Source organism: Pogoniulus pusillus, chromosome 32 (assembly GCF_015220805.1).
Source record: "Pogoniulus pusillus isolate bPogPus1 chromosome 32, bPogPus1.pri, whole genome shotgun sequence".
NCBI classification, from domain to species: domain Eukaryota; kingdom Metazoa; phylum Chordata; class Aves; order Piciformes; family Lybiidae; genus Pogoniulus; species Pogoniulus pusillus.
Window position 1 is genome coordinate 340,026 of NC_087295.1, and position 20,211 is coordinate 360,236.

General features: G+C 48.6%; 1 protein-coding gene across 6 annotated transcripts in view; it reads left to right on the plus strand.

Moving 5' to 3' along the window:
- Positions 1–20,211, plus strand: part of TMEM108 (transmembrane protein 108) — a 121,618-nt gene that overhangs the window by 25,066 nt on the left and 76,341 nt on the right. The window contains exons 1-4 of one of the 6 annotated variants that reach the window (XM_064169856.1): positions 11,772–11,875; positions 15,176–15,237; positions 15,374–15,701; positions 15,978–16,106. The gene's annotated coding sequence lies outside the window, so the exon portion shown is untranslated. Of the gene's footprint in view, positions 1–2,808; positions 2,891–11,771; positions 11,876–15,175; positions 15,238–15,373; positions 15,702–15,977; positions 16,107–20,211 lie in introns of those variants that run through there. The other 5 variants (XM_064169857.1, XM_064169858.1, XM_064169861.1 and 2 more) reach the window with 5 other exon arrangements.

Sequence of the window (20,211 nt, forward strand, 5' to 3'; positions counted from 1 at the left end):
GGGCCCTCAGCCTCTCCTCACCAGGCACTGCTCCAGTCCCCTCATTATCCTCATAGCCCTCTGCTGGACCCTCTCCAGCAGATCCCTGTCCCTCTGCAACTGGGGAGCCCAAAACTGAAGGCAGTACTCAAGATGAGGTCTCACCAGGGCAGAGTAGAGGGGAAGGAGAACCTCCCGTGATCTGCTGGACACACTCTGCTTAATACACTTCAAGATCCCATTGGCCTTCTTGGCCCCCAGGGCACATTGCTGTGCCATGGATGCTGTCCACCAGCACCCCCAGGTCCCTCTCCACAGGGCTGCTCTCCAGCAGTCACCTCCCAGCCTGTGCTGCTGCAGTTTATTGTTCCTGCCCAGGTGCAGGACTCTGCCTTTGTCCTTGTTGAACCTCATCAGGTTCCTCTGTGCCCAGCTCTGTCTGTCCAGGTCTCTCTGGATGGCCACACAGCCTTCAGCTGTCTCAGCCAAGCCTCCTAGTTTGGTGCCATCAGCAAACTTTCTGAGCAGACTCTGTCTGTCTGTCCCCTTCTCAATGTCACTGATGAAGATGTTGAACAGGAGTGGGCTCGGCACTGATCCCTGGGGCACTCCTGCGATGGCAGCCAAATAAACACTTGACTTTGTTTGTTCTTTGGGCCCTCTGCAAGAACTTTTCTTGTGAAAGTATGTTCACAGTAATTCCTAGAACCTCCCTCTTGAATCAGCTCTCATTGCACTGCAAGGGATATTATTTTAAAACAAATGGCAGCAAAACCCAGTCAGATTTTGTTTAATGTCTCTGTTTTGTGCCAGAGTTGTACTCTAAAGGGAACTTGAAAAAAGAGTAGTCTAAGTCACAAGCTTCCTGTTTTGATCCAAGAGATTGGGATTTACCAAAAACCCAATGAGCAAAACACAGCACAAAGGGGAAGAAATTAATGAATTGCAGGGAGGAGCACTTCAAAGGGGAAAGTGATTGCTTTCTCTCTTGTTAATACTACTGGCTTCTGACTCAAACAAGTGAGGCAAAAAGCAGTATTCTTCTGTGCCTCAGTTAAGAGGCACCAGAGGATGGACACCTGTGTGAGCAGAGGGCTCTCCATGCAGGTGGATGCATTCCCCTGCTGAAGAAGTCTGTCTCCTTATTATCACCCTCCCAAGGAATTATTTTGCACACTTACGTGTCCAGGCTTTTGGAATAATTTCAGTTGTAGAGAGACACCTCCAAAATGAGTTATGATGGTTTGGGAATGACCTGTCCCCCCTCCCCCAGTGAAATCACCCAGATTAGGCTCAGCCAGCTGAAAGTCAAGGAAGGAAGCTTTCTATTCAAAGCTTAGCACAGTATACAAGCAGGTATATTACAAATATATACAGCTCTGTACAGAAACATACAAGTTAGAAATAATACAGAAACACAGCAGCCCTCCCAGAAATCAGAGTGCCCAGCAGGGGCTCCCAACCACCCTTCCACCTTCTTTCCAGCCCCCTCTCTTATCCCAGAATCCGCCTTACGTGCGAGGTGATTTGGCAGGCTTGGCAAGGGGAGTTAGAAGCAGAATGATTAGTTGGGTTACACAGCTCCAGCTAGAAGCAGTTAGTACAGCAGAAGCCAGGGAAAGACACAGACACCGACAGACTCTCTTATCTCTGTTTGTGTCCTTGCTTTTATACATCTCAGCAACCCTGTGAGTGAAGTAGACATCATCATTGCTTTTCTTTTCACAGCCCATAATCTAATTTTTCTCATTAAAATATCCCAATTAGTCTCAAACCAGCACATGAGTCTAGAGAAGTATTTTCTCAAGGGCCTGAGGAGGAGAGCTATTCAGTTATGTCCATTGCCATTTTATTCCATTCTCCTGGTACCTCAGCCAGGCAGTGAATTTGTGTTAGTTATGTGCCACTCTCCATTGAAAAGCTTAGCATGGTGAAGCAGATGAGTGCTGGTGTCAGGGCCCCCGCCTCGTGCTCTGGCTCTCTGCCTTCCTCCTTCCTCACCAACTCCCATATGCATGCCCGAATCCCTTTCTTGGTCTTGGTCACAGACCCAAGCCTGCCACAGGCCTGTGTGGAAGGATCTGCTGTACTCAGAGCAGACAGAAGGGCATCCTTGCCTCTGCCCAGGTGTGCCAGTGTTCTCTGACACCTGTGCTGCCAGAAGGTGCAGGGCTGAGAGAGGCCAGTGACCAGACAGGACAGAGCTAGTGGGCAGAGGCATGAGTGACTGCCACGGCAGAGAGGGACGTTTAGTCCCCTCAGTCCCTGGCTCCATGTAGATGACCCTGACGTTGAAGACTAGACTGGGCCTGGCAAGAGGCTGTGCTCTGCAAAGGTACCCAGGGGATTGAGACACTTGTCAAGTCTTGCTGGTCAAATGCAGCCAGCTGCAGAGATGTGTAACAAGGATTGCTGTCAGAAACGGCACACAGGTTGTCATCTCCCTTAGTGCCCTAGGGCCTGCCAAAGCGCTGCTCCTGCGTGCCATGGCAAGAGGTCGAGTGTTCAGGGCTCTAGCTTGCTTGAGCAAAGAAGCTCAAATCCTCCTGGCATTCTCTGTAATGGAGAAAGACAGAGAAGAAGAACAGTGGGGAAAGTGAAAGAGTCAATGGGTGGAAGAAGAGAGATCAGTGGGCGGTGTTCTGGAGCATCTAAATGTCTTGATGAAACAGCAACAGCTCCATGACATTATCTTCCCTGCCTTGGATGGTGGAGGGTGTCAAAGTGAGACACGGATTTTAGCAGCACTGGGAGGAAGGCAGCAGGGTTTGCCTGTTTCTGCACACAGGCAGGTACTTTCTAAGCCCTTTAACCCTTTTGGTTCTGCAGGTTTCCCTGTGCTAACGGAATGCTGACCCAGTTTGTCATCTCTCTGCGCTGTGGTAGCCTCGGAGAGAACAGGAGCCTCACAGTAAGTGGAAGCTAAAATGCCCTGTAAGGTTCACACCTCATACATCAATGTATTTAAAAACCTGAGTAATTTGGGATGATATTTTACATTTTAATGTATTAGTTCAAATATGGTCCAGGGTCTAAAATTAACCAGCCCAGGGTGATCATGTGGTGGAGAATCAAATATTCATCTGGTTATAATTACAGAGCCCAAATAGAAAACCTTGAGACCCAGTAATGGTGCTACTGGGGAGAAAATCGTGTTGTAAATCTGGAGGGTCAGGTGAGGGACATCCACTCTGGAGCTTTACAACAGTATTTCCTAGCCTTAATAAATGCAGTTTCTGTTGGATTCAGCTTTTTCCGCAGTGAACCAAACTAAGAGTGGCCTTTCACTGAGCAGCAGTAGCACAGCCCAGAGCATTTCCACACATTGGGTAGATATTTTCTCAGGTGTGTGCAGCATTTTGAAGCAAGGTGGCTTTGCAGTAGTGCAAATGCTTCCCTCTTTGCCAAACATGTACACATATCAGAAAGCCCTTGGCGTCTACACAAGGAAGTGACAGATAGCCTGGAAATGAGCAATCAGAGGCAGTGTAGCAGCCGTTTTCAGGGGCACGAGAGCCTTGCTGAGCCCACCCCCTCAGCTGTGCCAGATGCAGTGCTCTCAGGGGCCATCGCCAGCCCTGCCGTGGGCACCAAGCAGCAGCAACCCACCCTGGCTGTGTTTAGTGGACACTGACTGAAGTGCAGAGGTGGATTTCCTCCACGCTTCTCTGCCCAAGGTGCTTTGGCAGCTCCATCTGTGCTCTTCTTGTAAGCTCAGAACTGTTCTTCCCTGCAAAGGAACTCCAGGGATTTACTTTTCCTTGCAGCCTGGTGGAATTTGTTGCCATTTCAGGGTTACCAGCTGCAGCCTTTGGTATGCACTTGAACTTCAAGCCTGCACGGTCATTGCCATGCAACTTAATATTAGCTACTTCCATCGGCTTAATGACTATAACCAGGCTGTGTGTGACTGTCACAGACTTGCAGGTGGTGACACAGGATGTTAGCTGAGCTCTTGCCTGTATTTACTGCTTGGCAAAGATATTCTACTGGAGACTGGAAATGTCCTTCTCCTTTTGCAGAATCACATAATTAACCAGGTTGGAAAAGACCTCCAGGATCACCAAGTCCAACCTATCACCTAACCCTTCTTATTAACTAACCCGTGGCACCAAGTGCCTCATGCAGCCTCCTCTTAAACACCTCCAGGGATGATGACTCCACCACCTCCCTGGCAGCCCATTCCAATGCCAATCACTCTTTCCATGTAGAACTTCTTCCTAACATCCAGCCTGAACCTGCCATATAGGCACAGTTTGTGACTGTGTCCTCTTGATCTGGCACTGGGTGCCTGGGAGAAGAGACCAATCCCACCTGGCTACAACCTTCTTTCAGGTAGTTGTAGGGAGCAATGAGATGTGCCCTGAGCCTCCTCTTCTCCAAGCTGAAAGAAGGTTTTATGCCTCCTTCATTGCAGTCAGAGCAGATGTAGGCTGACAGACAAGAAAGGAAGACTGCAGGATGTCAAAAGGTCTTGAAATAACTTCTGAAACTGCTTATGCAGCCTGTATCAAATGGAGGCACAACTGTCACATGTAAGATGCCATATGTCCATTTTTTACCCAACTAGTTTATGTTGCGTACTTTAGAAGTGCTCTGGCTACAAGCTTTGAAAGGCAGTGTCTGTAGTGTGCTGCTTACACTTCTGGTCAGACACAGAAAGCAATGTTCAGGGCTAAATGCAGCAACAGTCAGACAGGAAGGTTCCCTTCCCCACTGTCCTTGGCTAGCAGTGGATATTGCAGAGACAGTGTTAAAATCTCCCAGCTTCTGGCTCATACATTAGGGAAGCTCTTGGCTTAGAGTTTGCATCTGTATATTATCTTTGATAGCCACTTAAGGATTTTCCTTGCAAGACTTTATCTATCTTCTAAATGTGTTCTCCTCTGGCCATGACTTCCATGGCTGTAATTATTATTGCCTTAAATTGTTCTTCTCTTTTGTTTCTTATTTAAGTTCCTAGCTTTAAAAATAGTAGTGTGGCAAGCTCAGTCCTGCCTGGTCTCTAATTATTGCTTCAATATTTTACAGATGACTTGAGAGTGAAATTCCTGCCTGGAAAAAAAATATGGTTCCCTTCTCTCTAGCAGTTCTGTAGTGCTAACTCTGTTAAAGTTCCCTTTCCTGCAGACACCCTCCAGCAGTACCATATGTCAGGCTGCAACGTTCCCTGGTAGCAGGCAAAGGATTTCCAAACAGAGGAACAGATTGGTGATGTTTCAGGCTCCTTGGTCTCTGGGGGAAAACACCTCCCATGCAGCTCACTGCCGTAAAAGCAATTCACTATCTTCGAATATGCTTCAAAAGTTGTTTCTCAAAATGCTAAAATTAGAACACACCTGAACGTTTCAGATAAATTAGGGTAAAGAAATGGATCCTGGGCAGGAGAATGTGTTGCAGCTCGTGGAGCTTTTACCTCTCTGACTGCTCTCACATTGTCACTCATGGCTTTTTTAACTGTGTGGTTCTCTGACACCGATTAAAGAGCCATAAGCAGCCTCTTCAAGTGAGGGTGTTGCAGTACCTCTGTGCTTTGCAGGGATCATCCACCCAGTCTGTATGGCAAACTCTAGCACTAGGTAAGAAGAGTATCTGTGGCTGGCCTCTGGGTGCCAGATGTGCTGCACATCCTTGATGCGTCTCCTTCATGTCGGTGCTGCTGTTTCAAACTGCTTGTGGAGGTAAAGATCATTATGGCTCTAATAGGACGTCAAATCTTCAACTACGTGTTCTTCCTGCTAGGAAAAAGGCACATTTGGGTAAAGCTGAAGGTAAAGAGGGTCCCAAAGGGGCAGGTCACCTTATCCTTTTTCTCTTCGTAACAATGTCAAAAATGTCTAACAAATAGATCTCTGTCAGCATGGCCAGACTACAAGGAGCTGCTAGCTGAAGTGAGTCAACAAGTCCTTATTCTGGGCAGCTGTTCCTTTAATCAGAACATGAAACCAATGTGGTTAGAGCTACATTTTCAATCTATTGTATTAATGGGTATGATTATCCAGCACGGATTCTACTCCTTCCTCCCTAACTTAAATGGCTCCTTAGGGGTGATCCAAAAGACCTTTCTCCAGTCAGTAACATGCCAGGGATGTCTGCATAACGATACAGCAAGGAGTGAGAGCCAAACGGGACACAGTCATCTGCTCAAGCCAGCACTTGACACTCTGCAGCATCTACTGCTGACTGCTCAGCTTTTGTACTCTGACTGGGTAGAGTGGTGGAGGTCAGTGCATGTGGTGTTAGCGTCTGCGCGACTGTGAGATGGGAGAAGTGCAACTTGGCGTCACCTCCTCAGAAGGACATCTGTGCTGGTGTACAGCTGTTACTGCTGTCCTGGGCTGAGCTTTAAGGTGATCAGATTCTGCTTAGTGTGGAGACTAAGGGGAAGTTGTCAGCTTGTAGTTGCTTCCACATGTAAAACTAAGAGGTAAACTAAACTAAATTTTACAGTAGCCGTGCTCTCTGATTTGAGCTGAGCTGGAAAGCCTGAGTCTGGTTTCACATCCAGCTCTCCTGATGTGTCAAGGGGACGTGATGACACTGGAATCACGAATCCCTGGAACAGCACACACTATAAATAAAGGTACTCATGGACATGGAGGGGAAATACCCACTTTAACTCAGAGTTTGGATGAGACATTTGGGTCTAGGTGAATCTCTCTCTATCTCTCAGCCTTCAATCAGAAGGTGTTGCAGATCCTGCACATCCTGCTGCTGGATTCCCAGAAAAGAGGCAGCTGCCAGTAGCCACTTCCCATTTTTTCATGCTCTGCTTCCCGCCATCATTTTCAACAAATCTGCAATGCAAACTGAAAGCTGATATTAATATAGGGATCAGATTGGCTGTTGCTGCTGAGACACCGAATTCCAGGCATGGGAAATTGTGTGGTCTCACTTCAGCGCATGTTGCCAGCGATGGTATCTCTCAGCTCACACCTCAGTATTGGTGGTTGCTGAAAGCTGGATCAGAACCCAAAGTCTGTTGTCATCTTCTGGCCTTGCTTAGGCAACAGCAGGAATTTGAGCACTACTTCCTAATCAGCTGTGTTAGGAAAAGGAGCGGTGTGTGGCACCAAAAGGCAGTGCTGGTTTGTGTTATCCCGTAGCTGGTCCTGGCTAAGCTACTCCAAGGGGTGGCACATCTCTGTTAGTCTGGCCTCCATGCAAAGCCAGGGGACATGCTGCATGTTGGGACATCAGCAGTAAAGAGAATGACAACAGAGCTGTGAAATAAAGCATCTGGCCAGGCGAACACAGAACCATAGAAATATCTAGGTTGGAAAAGACCCTTACAAGATTCACCTTAAAACCACAACCCAAGCACCACATCCAAACCACCCTTAAACACACCCAGGGTGGGTGACTCCACCACCTCCTTGGGCAGCTCATTCCAGTCCCTGACCACTCTCTCTGTGAAAAGCTTTTTCCTAATGTCCAGTTTAAACCTCCCCAGCCTCAGCTTGAGGCCATTCCCCCTCGTTCTGCCTCAAATTACCTGTGAGCAGAGCCCAGCACCAGCTTCTCCACAATGTCCCTTCAGGTAGCTGCAGACAGCAGTGAGGTCTGCCCTCAGTCTCCTCTGTTTCACACTAACTGTCACCAGCTCCCTCAGTCGCTCCTCATAAGATTTATTCTCCAGGCCCTTTCCCAGCTTCGTTGCTCTCCTCTGGACCCACTCCAGCACCTCCACATCTCTCTTGTATTGTGGTGCCTAAAACTGAACGCAATACTCGAGGTGTAGCCTCACCAAAGCCATTACGAGGGGACAATCACCTCCCTGCTGCTGCTGGCAAACACTCCGGGTTTGCTCCATTTGTAGATGAAGCTGTGTCTGATTTCAATCATTTCACTTGTGCTGGGAATTAATTAGGACCTGAAGGTTTGACCAATACTGACTAATCACTTAGTGATAGTATGGAATGGACAGTCACAGCCATGGGTCATAAATAGCCTGGGAGACACTGCTGTGTGCTGCTCTAAATCTGGCCAGAAAAACTCCAAAGGGAGAGAGGAAATGTCGAAGGCAAAAGCAACATTTTACTTCAAAAAAACCATTTTACTTCACCTGCACTTACCTGACAGATGGGGAGCAGAATCCTGACTAATCTGTTAGTCCTTCCGAGTGAAATCAATTAAGTTTAGAAAAGCTATTTATTGCTAGGGAAACTAAAAAGTAATTAGCAATTATAAAGAAATCTGCTAGGGTCCTAACTGTAATGAGTTTGGTTTCTGGACAGCTGTGAAGTTTGTGTCTTCTCTGCTGTTTCTCAGGAGAGATGCAAGCTCTATCCTCTGCCTGCTCTGGGGTGAGCTCTTTAAAGGCCTCCTGGATTCTCCTCCCCATGCTGACACTAACAACAGCCCTGACACAGCTCATTAAACCCCACGGCAGAGGAAATACTAAGTTAAGAACATTTAGCAGGGCACAAGAGCAGACCTGAAGCTCTTGCTCCTGCGGTATCTCATGTTCCTTCACAGCTAATCAAAACTGCTGCTTTTAGTTTGACTTTGTCATTTATTTGTACCATAACAGCGATGATTTCACCCACTCTTCCCAAGAGCTTCTGAGAACACTTTAACTGACACAACTACATTTCCAGAAGGTGTACCTCTGGCTTTGGAAACTATCCCACTGTGTGAGCCACACAATATTTCAGTGAGTCCCTTGGTTTAGGTCTATCGATCAGATTCTTCCCAGTGTTTTTACTGCTGCTTTTACAGAATCTTCATGAGGCCTTTCCTTCTTTCATACATGAGTAATTGCATGATTTTGTGAAGACCTAGAGACTAATTAAATTTGAGATGAAAGGAAAAGAGATTAATAGGGAAAAGGAAAAAGCTTTCTCCTCTAAAACCCACCATTTCCTGCCAGACCTTGCCCAAGAAGTATTTATGATCAGAGATGTTTGTAAGCCAGGAGATCTGTGTGAGAACCCTGATGTGTTTAAGGAGCAGTTCTGTGCTCTTAAGGAACATATCCTTAGCAATTCATCCCCAGGTTTTAATTTTAGAACAGTGCCACAATATTTGAGTATAATTTATTAAAAACTTAATAGGCTGTTAGCTCTCGAGTTGTAAATGGAGTATGTAGGAGGAGAGGCATTACTACTGTGCAGCTCCTGCAGCAGAGATTAATTACAGTCTTTCTAGAATGAGAAGGAGGTGGAAAACACTGTGCAAGACATTCTCTGTGATTGTTGCTTCCAGTGGCAGACTGGTTCAGTCTTACAAACTGCATGTTTACAAGCTGCCGTTGGCTGTTGCTGCCCAGAGCAGGAATGTGTACGTTTGCAGAGGGCTCATCGCTGCATCCTCGTGGCTGGAGACCTGAGAGGTGGCAGTGGAATGGCTCCTGGGTTGTCCAAGAGAGCAGCCTCTCTGGGGCACGTTTTCCAAAGGACACTGAAAAGAATTTGGCTCCGGATCTGTAACTGTGCTTGTTTGTTTATATTGTAGCTGCTGCTCCTAGCTGGAGCTGGGAATTCTGCTGAGCCTGTGTGCTGTTTATAAAGCATGTGTCTATCCCAGGAAGTCTGAAGTTGAGTGGGCCAAAGACAGGACAGTAAAAGAAGAGCTTGAGAAATGGCCTTGCTTGTGAGAAAAACGTGCTGGTTTGGTGACAGGCTCAGAGAGAGAAACCTGCCCTCCTGCTTCAGTGTTTCACACTGGGTCAGCGTTGCTTGTGCACCTCATCCAGACCCTTGGAAGCCGATGGAGAGATAACAGGCTTCAGTGCTCGAGTGCTAAGGAGTGTTTGAAGGACAAAGAACTCAAGGAGTTGCCCTTTCTCCCACTTTACAACGTCCACCCATTTCACAAAGGCAAATTGTACTTTATAGCTAAACCAGTTCAGTTTGGATTCTCTATGCACCAAAAGATGACATTTATTGTGATTTGGAGCTCTAGTTTTCATCAGGCACAGGGATGAATCACTTCTTGTGCTTTTACAAATCCCATGAGTTTGAACATTTCTTATAACTGTAGTCATAACATCAGAATTAATTTTATTCCAGCGAGGAAGAAATTCCAATTCCTCTCCTTTGTTCTTTATAATTACCTAAGAATTAGAGTGTCTCAGAGGAGCCAAGCTTGCTGGCTTTTGACCAGACACAAGCCATAACCTCTTTTAAAATTGTAATTTGTGAAGAGGCTGAGCCTTGGTGTCCTTTTAACCTGTGAATTACTATTGCTGGCTAGGTGAAACCAAACGAGTAAACCGCCTCAAAGTGGGTAACCTCAGGTGTATCACACACAGCCAGACAAGTGATTCCTCTGGAGCAGGAGGTTCAAACGTGGTTGATGTGAACCCTAGGGTAATGTTCTCAGCAGCTGAATTGCACAAAGCAGCTTGTAGGAGGAAAAGCTTTTACAGTGCAAAATCATTTAGAGCTGATGGGACACTCCACCAAATAAGTCACCTATCTGTGTGGGGCATAGGAGTGCTTTTAAACTTCCAACTTGTTCTGTACAGGACAGCAGGAACTTTAGACACACTCACGTGCCTTTCCCCTCTGAATCTGGAATGAGGTTTCATTTGTAGCAAAACCAAAGCTCTTTTCCTGGAGCTAAGAACAGTTACTCCATTTCCAACCCCGCCTCTGCATCAGCTCTGCTCTGTCAGACATGGATATGAAGCCCTCTGTTACCCACCCACAGTAATACTCCTGCTACTACAAAATTCACTGCTAGCAAAAGGTACAGCAAATGCCTAAGACCTGGGAAAAGGACCTTTTAGAAGGTTTGTGGGAAGCAAGGCTTCCTCAGGGAGGACATGCTTGATCTGACTGATGACTAGAAAGCACTGGCTACTGAAAGCTGAGCTGGGCGTTTGCAGCCAGGGTGTTCACAGTCCTTAGCCGGGCATGTAATGTAGGTGGATTTATTCTACATATGCAGACCCTTTGTTGTCAGTCACTGGAGCAGTGATTCTCTCTCCTGCTCTGTGTTACGGAGCTGGTGACCAGTGTCCCTAGCCTGGAGATTACAAGCTGGAGTACCCACAGCCTGGCAGCCATAACTGAGGATGCTGCTCTGAGAGATTGTCCTTTGATCTATTTGGTCATCACATAGGAGGCTAAGAATCTTACACTCCCTGCTCAGCACATTTAGCCTAATTATTTCATACTTGTGCTATGATTTGGAAACATAACTGACTGCAGATGTTTTTAGTTGTTGGTGTGGGACTTGGGATCTGCCTTTCGTTTTGGTATTGGTATGCAGCACGTTGAAGGAACCATTGGGATAAAGAAGAAAAGAGAAGGGAGCTGACACTGTTTCTGGATCTGCACTGCCGAGGCTCTGTGTCTCTTGGATTAACCACACAATGTCCTCAGAGATGATCCCCTACCTACAGGATAAAGCCTGCCTCGGAGGTGCCGATTCCCCTGGGCTCTCGTCCTGCCAGGTTCAGAGCTGCGGCGTTCCCGTGAAGCACGCCGGCCCCGGAGCAAACGGCAGCGGTCAAAGCCCCAGAGCCTGGGGCGGGAGAGGCAGGAGGGGCTGCAGGGCGCAGCGTGGAGCAGCCACCTGTAACCTCATTTCAGCGCCCCGTCCCCATCAGCTGCGCTCGCCGTGCCGCCTCCCGGCCTGGCCCCCGCAGCGCCGCACCTCCCCCTTCGGCGCAATTAGCGCTAATTAAGGCAGCCCTTCTGCAGCTGCCCCTCTCGCAGCCGCAGCGCCAGCTCCTCCCTCCCGTTCGCTGCTCGCGCCCCGCGGCGGGGTCGCCGCTGCCTCCCCCTCGCTGCCGCAGCCGCCGGGGCCCCCTCCCGGAGAGGCCGGGCCGGCGGGAGCCCCGCCCGCGCCGCCGGGCAGCTCCCGCGGTCGGCGGTACCCGCCTGGCCGGCAGCAACGAGCGAGCTCCGCAGCGCGGGCAGCCGCCGGCGGCCCCGCCGAGCAGGTAAGCGAGCGGGAGCGGCCGCGGCCGGCTCTGTCCTCCGGGCCGCGTCTGGCATGGGCAGGCACCGGCTCGGGACTAAGGGGTCGGGGAGGATGGGGCTCCGCACCCGAGCCGCCTTGGCTTCTCGGTTTGCTTCTCGCTGGATGCTGTATGCCGCGGAGCAGCGGCTGAGCGGAAGGTCTGGCAGGCAGCGGGAAGGCATCGCGGTGCGGCTGTCCGCCCGCATCTCGGCTAGGTGTGAATAAGCAGTTTCAGGGGCAGGCACGTAGTGAAAATGGTGCGGGGACGGTGCCCGGGTGCTGCCGGGGAAGGCGGCGTTGATCACTACCGCTGCACGAAAACCGTCACATCTGCTGCTGAAGGCAGGACGCTTTATTTTGTAAAGCAGGGCTCGGGAGGTGTTTGCTGAGGTGCGTATTGCTTGCACGGAGCTGCTCTGGCCGTGAGGAGCTGGGCGCCTGTGGCTTGCCTGGGTGCTTGTCCTTCGCGCGGAGCTGGAAGCAGCGGCAGGTGAAGCCTGTTGTACCGGGGTAGGCAGCACCTGCCTTCGAGCACTGTGGAGGTGGCCTTCATGGAGGAGCGGCCAGGTGGCTGCTCCAGGGATGTATTTTAAAGCACAGATTGCATAGATGGATTCTAACAGACAGAACAACTATGGAACAGTAATTAAGGAATAAACTGACTTCTGCAGGAAAAAATGGGCAGGAAGCAGAGGCATGCTATGAATAAATGGCCTTGCTTGTACAGCTGGACTACAAAATACGTCATGTAACAGAGACAATGCCCCTCTCAGCGGCAGAAAGAAGTCGGGTTCAAGGTCTATGGAGGGATTCCTCTCTATGGAGAGGCTTCTGAAGAGAAAGCAAGAAGGCTCGTGCCCCTTTATCCTATGAAGTTTGGTGTTTAAAATGGCCTTTGCTTTCCTCGGGAGGGAAATCAGCAATGACAATGTGCTGCTGGTAAGGGGGCAAAATAGATTAACGAATGTGATTCACTAGCAAATGTCTTAAAAGCTGTGATGTTCTCCTGAAGCTTTGCAGCAGTGCCTCTGAAAGCAGATGCCACTCTTCACACCTATCAAGTTCTGCCTACTTGCTTTTGCAGACCGATATTAGCCAGGTATAGCTAACCATATAGTAACAGGGATGCCACCTCTACCTGAAAATATTCTACTGACTTGACTGAAAAACAATGTTAATTAAACCCAAATTTAGGCCTGCTGGCAACTGGCTACTGCCTGCTAGGCTTTTGGCTCAGAGTGACCTATTCTCCTCCAGTGTATGTGGCAGACTTACTGCAAGTCCTAACTGTAATCTTTGATACCGATGCAGTGAAATTATGATGGGGAATTTCTCACCAGTTCTGCTGGTGACCATGCTAAGCAACTGTGAGCACCACCTGCTTCCTTAGAGAAATTGTTGTTACTTCTGAGGATTTGGCAGCTATAGAAACACCTTTAATCTTATTAGGGTTGATGGAGCATATCCCTGTGAACTGGTCTTCTCTAGATTAGTGACAGATATGGAATAGCTTGAACCTCAGCCTTTCTGCTGGAGAGATTGAAGAGGTAAGGCAATTGCAATCACTGCAATGGTGGAGATGCACTCCTGTGACTGTGTGCAGTGTCTGCAGTTCCAACAGTGATGCAAAATGAAGTAGCACTCAAGCTTGTTATTGAGAAAGTCTTGGTTTATGATAATAAAACTGATATGCCTATGGAATGCTAAAATAGCTGCACTCATGTGCGTACATTAAAGATGTTTTATGCATTGACACTGCCTGGAGAAAGTTGGGAAACACTGAGCAATCTTCACTCTCTGGCAACAGGAGGCAATATTCCTAAGTGCTTGTGCTGGAGCATCTGCTGTGGCACTGCCTTCCCTTGGAGGTCTTTTCAGGGCTTTTTTCCTTAGCAGATGAGCTGAATCAGCACAGGTTGCATTTGCCCAGCCTACAGCTGCCCATAGCAAGGATTTAGCTAAGCCAGATCTCTCCATGGGATTGCAGGAGACCTCAGCTGCATCAACAAAATCCAGCCCACTCGTGCTTCTGTCTAGTTTATTGCAGGGAGACAAATTCTGCACTCAGAGCTCTTGCACGTTTGGCAATAGCACAAGTGCATGAGTGCACAGAAACTTTACGTGGTGAGAGTTGGAAGAGTAGAGCTAGTGCCTGGAAGTGGAGCTGACAGCAGTGCTTTTACATGCTTCTAGTGCCGCTTTGTTCAGCTTGATTTTTTTTTTTTCCCCATGTAGACTGGCAGTGCACCTGTCGCTGGGGTTGTAGCCATCCACAAGTGTGTTCTCTGGCAGCCCCCTCTGCTCTCCTGAGTGAAGAGTTGAAGGAGTAAGATGTGGGTTGACACTTACAGACACTGGCAGTCAGCCAGTGTGCACTTTGTCTAGGTCTTGCCTTGTCTACCCTGATGCAGGAGAATGCTGCATCCAGTAATGGACTGGAAATAGCACCCAGCCAGGGCCAGGCCACAAGAGAAGCATTCAGCTTACAGTGGTGAGTTTCTATCAGCACTTGAGCAGAGTCTGTGCATCCTGAGGGCAATTGATCTTAGTGATCAAGCAAGGAAAAACAGGCTTAGATATCTTTTCAGTCTTTATCTTGCTGCTGTTGGCACATATCTCTTAGTTGTTAATGCAGGCTACCTCCTATCTATCCCTGCAGTCACATAATGGCCATGGCTGCACATATAGAGTCCTTCTCCTTAAGAACTTGGCATGGGCCAACCAATCATGCTGCTGGAGTGTCATCAGTTGTTCAGTGATGCTGTAGGAGAGACATCTCATCACAGGTCTCTCTGCCTGCATCCAGGCATGGTCTCAAGCCTGTCTGAAATGTCCCTTTTCTTAATCTGCTGCCTCTTCCTGCCAAGGTGAGTGATCTGGTCCATGGTTTGCTGAAGTGCTCTTGGACCATCATCCAAAGCACAGCAGCCACTTGCCTCTGTTTAACAAAAACATAGTCATCAGAGTGAGGAATTCTCTCTGTTGGTTTGTTCCTAGCAGTTTGTGTGGTGCTGCTTCCTCTAGAGAGACACGTGTGGGTTTGTTTCTGTGCCAAGTCCTGCTTCTTATTGTAGTACTTGGGAAGGACAAGGCTCGTGCTTTGCTGAAAGCTGCTGGGGGAGGAGGAGAGGGTCTGCATCAAGTTGGGAGCTATGGGGAGATTGACGGTCAAGAACTCTAAGGAGCTTGTGCCTGACCTTTCAGGAGGCCTGCCTGCATCGAGGAGGGTGCATAGCTCACCTGAAACATCTACAATCAAGGCCTTTTCTGTCTCCACCAGGTGCTTCAGGCTTTAAGGGCAATTAAGTCAGCTGTGCCTTGCACCATCAGCCTGTGACACAGGTCAGTTCTGCCATGCAGGGACAGAGTGGCTTCATCTGCCACCCTTTGGTGGGAAATTACAACGGGGTGCAAGGCTGTAAGTGGTCAATATAGCAGCACTCAGTGTCTGTGCTAGAAGCTGTTGCTTTGTTTTCAGAGGCCACTCTGGTTTGGATGTGCGAATTCAGATACCTGGGCAGCACTGCAGCTATAGATACATCTGAGGAATCACAATGAGATGCCCTGAGCACTTCTACTGAAAACTTCCCCCTGACTGGAATTTCCTGCCGTCCAACTAACTTGCTCTGCTCCTGCACCGCTTCGCTCAATGTTCAAAGTCACTTTTCTGTTGCCCTAGTTGCTGACTGCAAATCCTGGCCAGCATCAATCTCCAGTTTCTCAAATAGGTAGCATTCCTGTTCCCGAGCTGGTGGTTAAATTGGACTGAGCCCTTTCTACAAGAATCAACTTTTAACAAAGAAAAGGTCAGTTCAGGGGTGGAAGTGATGGCATTTTTCTTGGGAAGTGTTTGAATTTCATGATGTTCTCAAATATCTAAGGTACACACATATGAAATGTGCAAAGAAATTCTCTACTTGCGTTCCCCCAAATCAGTAACCCACAGAAACCTTGTGGTCTGTAATCCATTAGACCAGAAGCTCTGGAGAGCAGTAGGAGCCACACATATCTAAATGAAATGTCTCTTGGAATGGGGTGAATAAACATCTTGGAGTAACACAGCCACTTCTGGAAATTTACAGGTTGCACCAGCTGGCAGGTTGAAACTAAGAGGAGGAGGAGCTGGAAGGGTTGCTGCTAGCAGGAAGGTCTGGACCAAGGGCCGTGTGGACACAGACATGTCTGAAGGCATCTGCTCTTGCCATTTCAAGGTAAGACACGCACAGGTTTTCAGCTGGTTGGTTTCTCTACCGTGTGGTGCAGGTCTCTCCCATGTTGCTGACCACGATGTCATTGGAGGTGTTCTCCCAAGTTTATTAACCTGGTGGCTTGCTTCTTGTTATGTTCAGACCTTGAAAGACCTCAGTATTCAGAAGGCAATGACAAATGCGGACCCTCAGGGCCTGTGAAATTGCAGGTTGTATGATGTAGAGCTGTTCAGATGGCTGTGCAGGTTGTCTATTTTTAGCCTCTGCTAATAGGAGACCTTGCTCATCTAAGGCACTTTTTTGTGCTTATTTCTGGCTGTAGTTTGAAGTAGGCTTGAAACCTGTGCTACTTACAGGCCTTGGCAAGGGGACAATGTGCACTGGATGTCAGAAAACATCTTCAGCTGGAGGTGCAAGTTTGGCCATCTCCTTTGTCTAGCCCTGCAGCTCTTTCACGTTCAAGATGATTGTGGCTCCTCTATTCCAATACCTATTAATTGCATATTCCTCTGAGCCAAGGGCAGGAGAGAACTTAGTGCATGTTCTTGGCGTGCTTTGTCTGGTGCCTGGACTCCTGCTTATTCTGAGCACTTCCTTTACCGAGCTGTTTCCAGGAAAGGCACAAAGCCTGGCTCCTCAGAAGCTGCGCTGGAGCTGGTGGGAGCGCTTGAAAGACATGCAGCAAACAAACTCTGAAGCAGAATTTCTCATTTCCAGGATGGGGTAGCCTTGTGTGGCAGAGGGTGGGTATGTGGCACTCCTTCCCGTTCTACCGATTTAGTCAACAGAATGTGGCTCCAGAGCAGGCGCAGACCTGCAGCGCCAGCTCTGTGCTGCCCAGGACCCAGATCGGGCAGCGGTGCGGTTGTAAAGAGGGGCAGTCACAACTGCTTTACACCGGGGGGGGCTTTCGGCCGCAGTCGGTGTCACACCCCGGGGGCGGCTTTCGGCCGCGGTCCGTGTGACACGCCGGGGGGGGGCTTTCGGCCGTGTGACACTCCATCATTTTTACCAGCTGGGGATCAAGTGGTGAGAGCCATGCAGTGCTGGGGCAGTGCAATGCCCTTGCTAGGGTTCTGCGTGGCCACCACTCTGACGCTGTTGTCAGAGGCATGAGATGAGATACACTCCTCTCACTCTTCTTTTGTGGAAGAGCTAAATCAAACGTAGGGAGTGTAGCAGACTGAGGCACTGCATTCTGTAGAAGCAGGAGGTGCTCCCTTGTGTGCTGCAATGACAAGAATGGGAAATGTGCAGTAGTTAGAAAAAGCAGTCGAGAGCAAACAGAAGGAAAAATGCCTTCAAACTCCTGAGTGCTTGGAACATTCCAGTAGCACCCTGTAGCTGCTGTTGCAGAAGAATGTACACAGACCACAACCCCCGTGAGATCTCATCTAGATAGCATACACTTCTCTGCAGAGGTTTGGATGCCCTGGTGCCCACACACAAGTGCTGCAGTGGAGTCTGTACTGGCTCCAGTATTTCCAGCTTCAGGCATTAGTGCTGGCCTGCTCTGTGCGTTCTTGGTTGAACACCTTTATGCTTGCATTTTATAGTTCCTCGTGTAAAGGGTGGGAGAGGGACAAAGGTTTGTTTCACCTCTGTGAAAGGGGAACAGTTTTTCGGGTTGCCACCTTGCCTGTTTTAATCCTGTACTCCAGAGCTTCTGAGTCATCTTGGGATGGGAGGGAGCCCAGCCTTGGACAGGGCCTCCGGCTGTTGTGTGGCAAATAATCCTTCCCAATAGGATTTGCATTCTTGCAGCAGCCATTCTGGGGATAAAGCATGAATGCATGGAGGGAAATTCTGCTTACACAGGCATAGCTCAAGCCTAGCCAGTCAGAGCATGAGGTCAGGAGAGAGCTTCACGTAGATGGAGCCTGCTCTGAAGCAGCTGCTGCTGGGGGTCAGGAAGGTGCACAGGCTTAGGGCATCTGTGGTGTCTTAGTGAGCTGCAGTTAGGGGCAGTTAGCAGCAAAAAATGCTGTTGCAGCTACAGAGTGAGTTCCTTCTCATTTGCCAAGGGCTGTTCTGTTGGCTGCAGAACTGTTGTGTGGAAGGAGGAGCCTGCAGCTCAGCTGCTTCTGTCTGTGGTCTCCGTCTTCACTGCTCGTTCAGTGCTGTGCGCTCTGCTCCAAAGAGCTGAGCTGCTCTCCTCCGTGCCTATTCCAGCTAGGGGATGGCCTGTGGCATAGGCTAAGTCACAGGAGGCTACAGAGGCTTAAACCAAAGCCAGACACTAAATCCCCAAACTTACATTGCCTTAGGTGTATGGGCTTTATTCTTGAGAGCCTTCTAGGTGGTTTATCCTTTTGTGGCTGAGAAACTAGGGAACATCAAACATAGCTTCCAAGGTAAAGGCACAGCGCAGGTTTACATTCAGCACAGGTGCTCGCATGTGAGCGAAAGCTGCCTGAGCTTTCTTCAGTTTATTTACTTGCAACCTAAATTTTAACTGAAGGCTCTGAAAGCTGGAAAGTAATGTGCTAGAAATGCTTAGAACCGAAGGAAAATTTCCTTCAACTCATCAGTGCTCTGTAGCTCTTGGGTGGTGGATTTTTTTTGTCAGAGAACAAACATTTTATGCTCTGCAATGTTGAAGCACCAATAACATATCATTAAAACACTTAATCTCACACATCAGGATTGCTGAATCCAAACCAGTTCACTTTGTTAGGAGGTCACAGTACAAGGAAGTCTTTGGCTGAAGTTAAATAAACTGATTTGCCATATGGCTTAGTCCTGTTGTTTTCCTTTCTGTTACACTCAATTCTTTGCTACTGTGCACTTTTGCTGGTAGTGTTGAGGGACCGCAGGCACCAGGGAGGCCCCAGTTAGGTGGAGTACCCACGCCAGGGCCAGCACAAATTGCAGTGCGCCTTTCTGCAGGGTGTGTGTGGTCAAAGAAGGAGGAAAGATGCCATGGGTCCAGACCTAGGAGTACAGGGGCCAGCAAAACATTTTTCATCAGGACGGCAAGCAGTGGTTTCCAGAACCTGCAGGCAGCCACTTGCAGGTGCAGCTCTAGCCCTGAGGTGGTTGTGGTGGAGAATGGCAGCATCTCATCCCTGCAGGCAGAGAGGGATCTGAGGAGTTGTCCATAATGTCACTTCAGCACTCCCTGCATGCTGTTTTCATTTGAGTGTGAGCAGTTTGATTTAAACCAGATTGGAAATGGCAGCAGCTTCCTGGCAGTGCAGGGGGCAGCCTTTCCAGCTGAGCGGACTGCAGCACGCCTGTGCCGTCTCATTTGCCCTGACAGCGGCTGGCATGGTAGCGTCTTACTAACTGCAGTGACATTTGCCCTGTCTGACATAATGTAAAACACTTTTTTCCTAATGTTTCCATTTGAACTGACAGCAGCCAGACTGTCTATCCTGATCTCAGCCCTTTTAATCCCTTGTCCCTAATGATAAGTTCTGATTTACAGTTTCCCAGCACTGCCTTCAGCAAAAAGATGAGATAGCAGTTCCCAATCCAAGGGTTTTCCGCACTTGGTACTCAACAGAATCCTGGAAGCCTTGGGGCCTGAAGGGGAGTTAGCTTCAGAAGTCAGCCCTCCTAAAGCAGGTGTTAAGACACAGAAGGAACAAAGGAGGCAGTTGACGTTGTGGGCTGCTTGCAGTGCCTCTGTTTGTTACTTCTTGTTTTGGACACTGGTCACAGAATGTCACAGTTAAAACCCAGCAGAAAGAAACTAGCATGGAGTGAGTCTTCACCATCAAAAGGAATGCATTTTTCTGGCTTTGTGGGCCACTGAGTGGGAATTGTTACACTTTGGTTTTGCGAGGAGAGTGTCCTGTTAATCAGGCAGCCTGTGGGGTGCTGCAGCTCTTTTCTGATGACTTGATGGAAAATGCAGTTGTTCTGGTAGCACTTTGCTTATGCTGATGCCATGGCACACATATAATTCCCTTCACTTGATTTGTCCCTGACAAGCTTGATTACTATTCCTTGTTGGAAGCAGTACCATTTCTTTCTGAGGTGGTAGGAACCTCTTATGTGTAGTGTTGATGATAGAAATCTTGTGGATGTAGTTAAACATAGCCAAGTATGGTGGGAAACTCACCAGTAACCAGAGGAAGTTTGATATTAAAGTCAACGGTGT